The sequence below is a fragment of the Sorex araneus genome, chromosome 2 (genome assembly GCF_027595985.1).
Source record: "Sorex araneus isolate mSorAra2 chromosome 2, mSorAra2.pri, whole genome shotgun sequence".
Taxonomy (NCBI): domain Eukaryota; kingdom Metazoa; phylum Chordata; class Mammalia; order Eulipotyphla; family Soricidae; genus Sorex; species Sorex araneus.
In genome coordinates this window covers 5,965,499-5,975,604 of record NC_073303.1, presented here as the reverse complement: position 1 = coordinate 5,975,604, position 10,106 = coordinate 5,965,499, and positions in this window count along the sequence as shown.

Genomic DNA, 10,106 nt, shown 5'->3' with positions numbered 1-10,106 from the left:
CAGAGAGATCAGCCATGCAGAAATCTGTGTTGGGTCTTGAAGCATGGTTTCTCTACTCCGGAAGACATAGACTGCAAACCCACCAAGCTTCAGTGAGTTCAGTTTTGAGTTTGTTGTTCTTTTAAGTGGTCATTTCTGGACTCTTATGTAGAAATAGCTTATTGATCTGTTTTACTTTTAATTTCAAATTCTTTCAATAATACAATTCCTTAATAGAAATGAGAGTCTGAGTTCTAAAATTAATGTGCTAATCTATGAACTGAGCACTAATATCTATAGTAAGATTGAGCAAAGATTCCAGAATTATGAAGCAAAGACATAAAGAAACTCAGAATTATGAAATTATTTTACCTACCGGCAGTGCTCAGTAGTCCTGGGGAGCGCTCTGTGAGCCCTATGGTACTGAGGATTGAACCTAGGGTTGGCCACAGGCAAGGCCAACCTTACCCCTTATTATATCTCTCTGGCCAAATATGTATATTAGGAACTTTTTTTGGCTTCAACTCATTCTGTGGGTCTCTATATTTATCACACTGAACAGTATAAGTACTTTTTTTCAGAATGGCTCTGGTTTTTGTCTACCTATTTGTTTATCCATTATTCATTAGCTAAGGAATCTCATCTAAATTTAGGGTTCTTGGTAACATAGATTAATAGAACACTTTTTTTTTAACCTGAAAAAGCTAGTTCTCTAGAAGATAAGAATTGGAGTGTACATACATACCTGAATTTGTCACTTGACATAATGCCAACAGTGTACCTATTGAAAAAGAAAAAAGAAAAAATAAGATGCTTAGACAAAATTCTGAAAATAATTTCCATTTGGTAGTGCTGTTAAGTGAAATAAAATCAAAATAATATGTTTAGTTTAATTTAGTTGATTTAGTTAACTAATGTATTGAAGATACTCTAAAACAATTTGATAAAATTTGTGTAGCTAGCTATAAATTGAAGATACTCTAAAGCCTTTTATTAAAATTACTGAATCACTATGACATACAGTTATAAAGCTTTTATGATTGAGTTTTAGTCATACAATGATCGAACACCCATCACTCCACCAGTGCACATTTTCCATCACTAATGTCTCCAGTATCCCTCTCACCACCCTCACCCTACCACACCCCCTGCCTCTATGGAAGACAATTTCATTCTTACTCTCTCTCTACTTTTGGGCTTATGGTTTGCAATACAGATACTGAGAGGCCAACATGTTTGGTCCTTTATCTGCTTTTAGCATACATCTCCCATCCTAAGTGATACTCCACCATCATTGATTTAGCAATCTCTTCTCTATCCCTGTGTTCAAAGCCTTTCTTTTTAAACGCCATTATTATTTGCCGGCGAGTATTAACTTTTACTGTTGAAAAAATAAGTGATTCATGACCTTTAAAATGCTACCTTTAGTGACAGATAAAAAGATTCATAAATCATGGCCGAGAGAGTTTTGAATAATTTATGAGGAGGTTTTCTTCTATTTCACTGTTTGAAAGTAGTCAAACCATATAGACAGTGTGAATAACTTCTAATATTGCAATTTATAGACTGACTAAATGACAATTCATAAGCTGGGACCAATGAAGTAAAGTAATATTGTAGTGTCTGAAAACTGGAGCAGATAGAACTGAGTTCAGAGAATAATTTGATTCATTCAATGGATATCTTGATAAATTACCTAAACAAATTATTGATGAAAAGAATTGATTTATTATTTAATTTAAAAAATTATATGAATATTTACTAATGACAAGGCTATTGCACAGATAAATTATATACTTATATATTTTTCTAATTAAAATACATTACTTGGAATCACTTCAGTAAAGTGGTTGATTATTATATCACACCCACTATTGCCATATACCATGTGAATCTTACTTTAATGAGGCCTGTCAGTTTATATGTAGGTATAGTAGTCTAAGGATAATTTGTTTTAAAGTACAATCTTGTAAACACAGTACTTTTGTAGTGGTAATACATACTAGTTATAGTAATAGCTTTCCATCTCTTTTCAAAAATCTAGATATAATTGATTTAGACACTCTTTAATGGATTAGAAGACTAAAATAAGATCTCAGATTTTTACCTACTTTCCTGAGTGTTTTATGATTATATAGTTTCCATTGTTTGGATTCTTTCTCTCCATAAAATGTGTTTCTCTTTCTTTATCCTCTTTTGTCACATCCCTATGTGAATACTAATAAAGGGCACACAATCCCTTGTCTTTGATCTCATCTTGTAAGAAAGGTTTATCTATGTAACACAAGATACACTAAATAATGTGGACCACAAATTACACCACATAACACTCAAACTTCACAAAATGTAAAAAGATACTTCTGTGTCCACAGAAATACGTTATGTGGTACTGCAGCATTTCAATGTACAAAGAATTCCCTTTTTTAGATCTACTGATTTAAATTTTCATACAATAAAGTTCATCCACTTGAAATTTACACTTCAGTGAGTTGTAGCAATGTATAATTGTGTAAAGTATATGTGTATAATTGTGTTCAAAATATAGAGTATTTGCTTCATTCCCCAAATAACTCTATGTTCTTTTGCAATCAGTTTGCTTCCTCCATTTAGGTAAAATTTAAGGGAAATCACAAAGAGAATTACCTGTAGATCTGGATAGTCAGAAAAAGTTACCAGGGTACGGCTTCCTAAAGATATGAAGTTGGCTTGCTCTTCAAGCCCAAGTTCTCCCTTGAACATGTATCTCCCTTGCTTGTCTCTGTGTCTTTTTGCCTCTGGAGAAGGCTTTATACTTTCTCTTGAACATGTGCTCCTCTCTCGCTCCTCACATTTTACTAAATAAATTTCAATAAAATCTACCCTGTCTTACAAACTCACAAAAAGGACATGGTATTATTGGAGGTGAAAAGCAAGTATTGGGAGGAAGTGGAAAGAAGACACCCTTATACACTATCGGTGAGAATATGAATTGTTATAGACGTTATGGGAAATGGTATAGAAATCCCTAAAAAAAAAGGAGAAGAAATTGAACTCAATCCAGTCATTCCTTTCTGAGAGTGTTCTAAAGAAATACAAAGCAGTAATTAAAGAGTACCACGTAAATAGTTATGTTACCGATCACATGCTTTTTTTTTTTTTTTTTTGCTTTTTGGGTCACACCCAGCGATGCTCAGGGGTTACTCCTGGCTTTGCACTCAGGAATTTTTCCTGGCGGTGCTTGGGGGACCATATGGGATGCCAGGGATCGAAACCGGGTCGGCCACATGTAAGGCAAACGCCCTACCCGCTGTGCTATCGCTCCGGCCCCTGATCACATGCTTTATGTGTATGAGGCCCTAAGTTTGAATGATATCTGGTGCTGCACAAAAAGAAAAACCAAAACACAAAGTTGAATACTTTTTCTCCATGTTCACCACAAGGTTATTTACATTAGCAAAGTTTGGAAACAGAACAGATAATCATTAGAATATGAATAGAAAAAGAGAATGTGGTTTGCATAATTAATGGAATACTAGTCAGCTCTAGATAAGATTTCACCTTGCCATTTGTAACAGCATGGAAGGACCTAGAGTTTTGTGCTTTTGAGAAACAAGTTAGATGGAGAAAGACAGATGCAATGATTTTGCCCATATGTGCTACATTAAAAACAGAACAAAACAAATGAACAAATAAAATCATTAAATAAAACGAGAATAATTTTTATGGTATGAGACCAGAAAAGACGTGGAGAGGAGATACATGAATAAGATACAAAGGGAAAATCAATTGGTGGAGTGAGAATTGGAGTTTTAGTGATGGACTTAATGCAGCAGCACACCTGTACTTTTGTAGTGTCACAATGCGATGTTACATCAATAAAGAGCTATTACTCAGGTAAATGTTTTGTCTTGGTTTCATGTCTTGGAAGGTGAGTGTGGACTCTTATAATTATCAAAAGTTAAGTAGTTTTCAGAATGCATCATCTCTCCGGAATGTTGGAAGAGAGAAAAGTGAGAAAATCATTGCATTGAAAATAATTTGCTACAACTACAACACTTTATGTTATCCATATTTCCCCAAAATTCAAATTATTGTATGAAAATTAATCCTTGCTAGCAAGCACCATTAGATTGACAGGCTAAAAATGACCCTACAAACAACAGCATGAAGAAGAGTCAAGTCTGGTACTATTACCAGGTTGTCAGAAATTTCCCAGATGACTGGTTAAAATCTTCCCAATGACATATAAACATTTAAAATGATAAATGTATAGATACTCAGTCACATTAGTATTCAGCTGTATCACTGTCATCCCATTGCCCATCAATTTGCTTGAGCGGGCACCAGTAACATGTCCATTGTGAGACTTGTTACTGTTTTTGGCACACGGGTAGCTTGCCAGTCTCTGCCTAGCTAAATATGTACTGAGTAAAAATTCCAAATTATGAATGAGTCTTAGATAAGACTTGTTAAGTGAAGAAGTCAGTCACAAGATTATATTGTATGATGCTTCATTTAAGTGTCCAGAGGCCAGAGAGGGGTTAAGACACATGCTTTGCATGTGGCTCACCCCAGTTTGATTCCTGGCACCAGTCATCTCAGGCGGCAGCCCTGGGGAATACCAACGCCACTGGATTGGCCTGGACAGTCCTCAGCACTGCCTAGCAACACTGCATCCTTAGGCCCTTGCACTAAACAGTACACTAGATTGGTCAAAAATCACATGCAGGGTCCTGACTTCAAACAGTCCAGGACAGAGGCTGGAACCAAAGTACAGCGGGGAGAGCATTTGCCTTGCACACAGCCCATCCGGGTTTGGTCCCTGGCATCCCATAGCACCCCCTGAGCACCACCAGGAGTAACCCTTGAGCATCACTGGGTTGGATCCCTCAACAATTCTTTTTTCAAATGTGCTGGATAGGTAAATCTGCATGATGGAAAACGAATTACAGTGTTCTACGTTTGGGAATTTGGGGCAAAGGAAAATATAACAGCGAATGGGTACAGGGCTTCTTTTCTGGAAGGATAATGAAACTGGAATTAGTGGCATGGTTTACAACTCTACTCCGGGACAATTACTCCTGGCTCTTCGCTCAAGAATTACTCCTGGCGGTGCTCAGGGGACCCTATGGGATGCTGGGAATTGAACCTGGGTTGGCCGCATACAAGGCAAACGCCCTACCTGGTGTGCTATTGCTCCAGCCCAGACGAAATCCATTTTGAATTTTTTCTTTTAAATTTATTTTATTGAATCACCATGTGGAAAGTTACAAAGTTCTCAGGCTTATGTCTCAGATATACAATACTCAAACACCCATCCCTTCACCCGTGCCCATATTCCACCACCAAAGATCCCAATCTACCTTCCAACCCCAACCCCCGCCCCCCAACCCCGATCCCCGCCTGCATAATTGATAAATTTCACTTAATTTTCTCTTTACCTTTATTACATTCCATAATTCAACACAAAACTCACTATTGTTGAAGTTTTCTCCCAAGAAAGACAAGCCTACTGCCAATGAAGCATTTGATAATTAGTTTTCTATTGCTGAGACTGGAGAGATATGAAGTCCCACTGTTTCAAGTACATAGAATTTTTTTCCCCTCCTTCCTGAGCCACCAAGTTCATGCCTGCTTAATAAATAGTCCTCATATTATGGCTGACACCACGCCGCCCGAGGAGAAAAAAAGGATATTTCCTGTCCTCGGCCGGCACGGGGCTATGGCTTAGTTCACAGTCTAGAGACATGGCTGCAAGTAGTTTCTGGAACCAAAAGTAGAGTAGTTCCTCCGGATTCTGGTTGATCTGCAGCAATGTGATCTGGTTGATTCGCCGGGTCGAATCTCAGCGGAGCATGCTCTGGGATTAGCCCGAGACTGCCCAAGTGTCCGGCTGTTCCAAGTACATAATTTTTTTTCCCCCTCCCATTCCCTCGCCTCTAAGTTCATGCCTGCTTAATAGATCTTATAATACAGTGGACGCCACACCGTGTTTCTCTCAGAAAAGGGAAAAGAACTGAGAAAGGAGGATATTTACTCAACTCGGCCGGCGTGGGGCTAAGGCTTAGTTCATAGTCTAGAGAAATGGCTGCTACTTTGATTACCTTCATTATTTCAACAAAAATCTCAGTATCATTGTTTGGAGTTTCCCCCCACAGTCAGACCTGCTAAAAAGGAACCGTTTCACATTGCTGACAATTAAGAGATATTAGGTCGCATGGCCACTGTCGCGGCTGCGCAGTTTTGGTTTTTGTATGAAGTCCAGGGAAAATTCTGCCAGTAATTGCATCCCTGCAAGCTTTTACTTCCCTTTTGTGGTGCTCATATGATGGAGAAGCCTGGAGAGAAAAACCCTGCCCGGTGGGCTGCGCATGGGCCGGGGGCTCCCATCACAGCCTGGAGGCCTCTCTGGGAGCTGCTCGTGTCCAAATTAGTTCAATTTCCTCCAGGGTCGAGCTCGTGTGGCGCTGTGCTTAAATATCGGCAAAGGGTGGGACCGGCAAACCCGCCCCCTGGGATCTCCTGGGCGTCCCGCGGGTACCTGCATTCTGTGTTCTAAAAACTGGCTGTCGCCTTGCTGCGCCCAATAAGGAAGAGTTGAGAGAGAAAAAACCCTGCCCCGCTGGCAGAGCATCGGCCAGTGGGCTCCCATCACAGCCTGGAGGCCTCTCCGGGAGCTGCTGATGTCCAGATTAGTTCAATTGCCTCTGGGGTCGAGCTCGTGAAGCCGCAGAAAGCCTATTTTGAATTTTGATATAGTTTTCATAGTAGGAATGTCAAAATGAAGTCACTGAATTTCTGTTTGTACTGTAATAGGGTTTGTGAAAAAAATTGGAAAATAATAACCGTAAAAAAAACCAAATAGGTTATTTTTGGGGCGAAGAAATGAACAGAAACTTTCCCAAGGAAGAGATATGAATGGCCAAAAGGCACATGAAAAAGTGCTCTACATCACTAATCATCAGGGAGATGCAGATCAGAACAACCATGAGATACCACCTCACACCACAGAGACTAGCACACATCCAAAAGAACAAAAGCAACCACTGTTGGAGAGGATGTGGGGAGAAAGGGACCCTTCTACACTGCTGGTGGGAATGCTGACTAGTTCAGCCCTTTTGGAAAACAATATGGACTCTTCTCAAAAAATTAGATATTGAGCTCCCATTTGACCCAGCAATACCACTGCTGGGAATATATCCCAGAGAAGCAAAAAAGTATAGTCTAAATGACATCTGCACTTATATGTTCATCGCAGCACTGTTTACAATAGCCAGAATCTGGAAAAAAACCGAGTGCCCTAGAACAGATGACTGGTTGAAGAAACTTTGGTACATCTATACAATGGAATACTATGCAGCTGTTAGAAAAAAGGAGGTCATGAATTTTGCATATAAGTGGCTCGGCATGGAAAGTATCATGCTAAGTGAAATGAGTCAGAAAGAGAGAGACAGACACAAAGATTGCACTCATCTGTGGAATATAGAATAACAGAATAGGAGACTAACACCCAAGAATAGAAGAATAGTAGAAATAAGTACCAGGAGGTTGACTCCATGGTTTGGAGGCTGGCCTCACATTCTGGGGAGAGGGCAACTCAGAGAAGGGATCACCAAGTATAATGTGGTCGGAGGCCATGCGGGGGAAGGGTGATGTGGGCTGAATGTAGAGTAGAGACTGAGCACAGTGGCCACTCAACACCTCTGTTGTGAACCACAACACCTACATAGAGAGAGAGAACAAAGGGAAATACCCTGCCACAGTGGCAGGGTGGGGTGGGGGGAGATGGGATTGGGGAGGGTAGGGGGGATGCTGGGTTTACCGGTGGTGGAGAATGGGCACTGGTGAAGGGATGGGTTCTCGAACTTTGTATGAGGGAAACATGAGCACAAAAATGTATAAATCTGTAACTGTATCCTCACAGTGATTCACTAATTAATAAATAAATTTAAGAAAAAATAAAAAATAAAAAAGTTTCAACTGAAAAAAAAAGAAAAATGAATAGGTCATTTTTATACTCCAAGTTCACAAAATATTTCTCACCACTAAGAAACAATAGCAGGAAAAACAGAATGAGCATTAGATATTTCTTTGTAAATTGGTTCATGATGTCAGCTAGAAACATTTCTACTCTCTAAGATATTTAAGAGTTCTCAGTGTGGGTAAGGGATATCTACATTAATCATTCCTAGAAGTTCCTGTTGTTTCTTTACAAATCTTTATGTAACAGGAGATAACTAAAAGAATAAAGAACTAGTGAGTCCTATTTTCTCACGACCAACAATATATTGCTTTAGAAAATCTTAGTTTCGATGCTAGAGCATCTCAAGCATTTAACATATTTCTAAGACAGGGTTCTAATAAACCGTTAAAACTCATAAAATCTAGATTAGATACCATGATGTTTTCATGTTACTTCTGGTGAGTTAGGAAAAAAGTGTCACTACACTGCATACAGCATGAGAGCCATTGTCCCTCCAACACAATGTCTGGGTCCTCTCTGCTTTTTCTTCGTCATCGTCATCTCCTTTCCAGTGCACTTTAGTTCCATTTTATTTTTTTTTTCAGTTTTGGGCCACACCTGATGTTGCTCAGGGGTTATTCCTGGCTCTGCACACAGGAATCCCTCTTGGCATGCTTGGGGACCCTATTGGATGCAGGGGAGCAAACCTGGATTGGCCACACACAGGACAAGTGCCTTAAATGCTGTGCTACTCCTCTGACCTCTTCAGTGGTTTATAGACAGTTCACAGTTACATGGCAGATGTTTGTACTCAGGCTTACTGGAGGAACACCAATCACGGTGCTATCTTAATTTCTCTCCCTCCCTCCCTCCCTCCCTCCCTCCTCCCTCCCTCCCTCCCTCCCTCCCTCCCTCCTCTTTCTCTCTTTCTCTCTTTCTCTCTTTCTTTCTTTCTTTCTTTCTTTCTTTCTTTCTTTCTTTCTTTCTTTCTTTCTTTCTTTCTTTCTTTTCTTTCTTCTCTTTCTTTCTTTCTTTCTTTCTTTCTTTCTTTCTTTCTTTCTTTCTTTCTTTCTGTCTTTCTTTTTCTTTCTTTCTTTCTTTCTTTCTTCCTTTCTTTCTTTCTTCTTTCTTTCTTTCTTTCTTTCTTTCTTTCTTTCTTTCTTTCTTTCTTTCTTTCTTTCTTTCTTTCTTTCTTTCTTTCTTTCTTTCTTTCTTTCTTTCTTTCTTTCTTTCTTTCTTAATTTCTTAATTCTTAATTTTTGCAAAAGTCCAAAAAGTTAGTGGCCATTCTATTTTGACTATTAGAAAATGAGAAAGTTTTTTCTTTCTTTTTGGGTCATAACCAGCGATATGCAGAGCTCACTCCTGTCTCTACACTCAGGAAGTATCACTGGCGGTGCACAGGGAACCATATGCGATATGGGATACTGGGAATCGAACCCTTGTTAGCCGTGTGCAAGGCAAACTCCCTACCCGCTCTGCTATTGCTCCAGCTCTGAGAAAGTTTGTTTTTATTCATCCCTTTTCCAGTTACAAACACATTCTTGTACGTACTTCAAGGATTATAGTGAAGATTCTATGATATGTTAGACACGAGAGAAAAACTATACTGTCTTTCTCAAGCCTACAGTTCCAGGACTGTTGTTATTTTAGATGTAAAATATCGTGACGATGCTCCATTATTTTTTGTCAAATAAACATTTCTTACATGTATAAATTACTTAACGATTATCTATAGATTTCTTGAACTTATTATAGTATATTTCTTGAACTTATTATGTCTCACCATGGACATTGTTGGAATATATTCGTAGAAAATGATTGAAACAGAAAAATCTACATTGTTGAAAAGCTCACTTGTGCTTTTTTTTCCAAACATAAGTACAAAGGAGGACATAAAGTGATAGATAACCAAAACATTGATGTGGACACATTTTGTATGGACTGATAGGATGAATCAATTAGCTACGTGAGAGCATCTCAGATGAAGAGCTAAAATTTCAACTGAGTTTAGAAGACAAGGGATTTACGACAAAAAAATTAAATTAAAAGATTTGTTCTAAGTCATTTTCACAATGAAAGTTGATACTCTTTTCCAGAGCTCACTAATTCACATATCTACCTGAAAATAACCTATATTTTAAGTTTTTAGAGGCTTCTTTCTCTCTCTCCTTTCTCTTCCTTC